At 40.5% G+C, this 1165-nt stretch overlaps 1 protein-coding gene across 2 annotated transcripts in view; it reads right to left on the reverse strand.

Annotated features, from left to right (window-relative positions):
• The window catches only part of dnajb6b (DnaJ heat shock protein family (Hsp40) member B6b), a 26690-nt gene that overhangs the window by 7038 nt on the left and 18487 nt on the right, over positions 1-1165 (reverse strand). The window lies entirely within an intron of this gene.

Raw genomic sequence — 1165 nt, forward strand, 5'->3', positions numbered from 1 at the left:
GCTGTGTACTTTCTCAGCCTGTGCACGAGATACATGACCGAGCAGTGTATTTATCCTGAGAGCTACAGAAACTCTGCAGAGCTCAGGTTGAGCGTGACAGYAAATGGGGTGCACCCTCAACAGATTTACAACCTTGTTTAAAGAAAGTGCACACCGTGGAATGCTGAGGGGGGGAAAAAACAGGGAAGGGCAGAGGAGTGGGTGTTGCTTCATTTTCACCTGGTTTGTAAAGGTAAAGCATACCTCAGGGTTTAATCGCAGATGTCTCATCTTCCAGCTCTCTTGAAGGAATGACGAAGAGGGTTATTTTAGTGAGTACAGACAGGCACGAGCACGGCATTTTCACACTACTACAGTGTGACCAAGCCCTGACGTGAGTCACTGAGGCATTAGTAAGTTAAATAATGCACACGGTGAACTGGACGATGAAGAGTGAGTGTACAGAAGAAGGAAGCAGCCAACGTGGCGCCTTATTATTGCAGCTGTGTGGAGCAGATTTAAACTGTGATRAAAAGGCACAAGCAGCTAAATCACACATTCATAAGGAGTGAGATGGTTCAAAGCCACTCAGGTCAGAAGAAACACACAGACACCAGGCGACGGAGGCAGCATTTATGTAAAGTTTCACAAACTCAACTTTATTGACCAAAACTGACAAAAAAAAAAGACCCAGGTGTGTATTGGTCCACTACAAGTGAGAGGTTATTGTCCAAGATCCATACTTTGAGCTTCTGAAGCGGTTATAGTGAATTAAAAACACAGCCTCCTTTTAGTCAGTGATCATGCACAAACAGTTCAAACACACGGTGGACTTTCCAAACAAACAAAACGTAAAAGAAAAATGCATGTTGTTATAATTTAATTCATTAATGAATTCGTATTACACTCGCATGAACAATAGCCAACAGGTTAGTGGAGTGAAGTTCATGTTAAAAACATCAAGGTGAGGTGGTTAAGCTTCTCATTCACTTGTTAAACTGGTCAAAAAAAATGTCATGCTTAAGTCAAATGTACAACTTTTCCTGCCACAACACAACAATATAACACCCTAAATGGGAAATAAAATATATATAACCTATAGCTAACTTTGTGCATATGGCAGAAAAGTACAATATTTATATATTTGGAAACAAAAAACAAACAAAACAACACAAATCTCTGCAAA

The sequence above is a fragment of the Austrofundulus limnaeus genome, unplaced genomic scaffold (genome assembly GCF_001266775.1).
Source record: "Austrofundulus limnaeus strain Quisiro unplaced genomic scaffold, Austrofundulus_limnaeus-1.0 Scaffold100, whole genome shotgun sequence".
NCBI classification, from domain to species: Eukaryota; Metazoa; Chordata; class Actinopteri; order Cyprinodontiformes; family Rivulidae; genus Austrofundulus; species Austrofundulus limnaeus.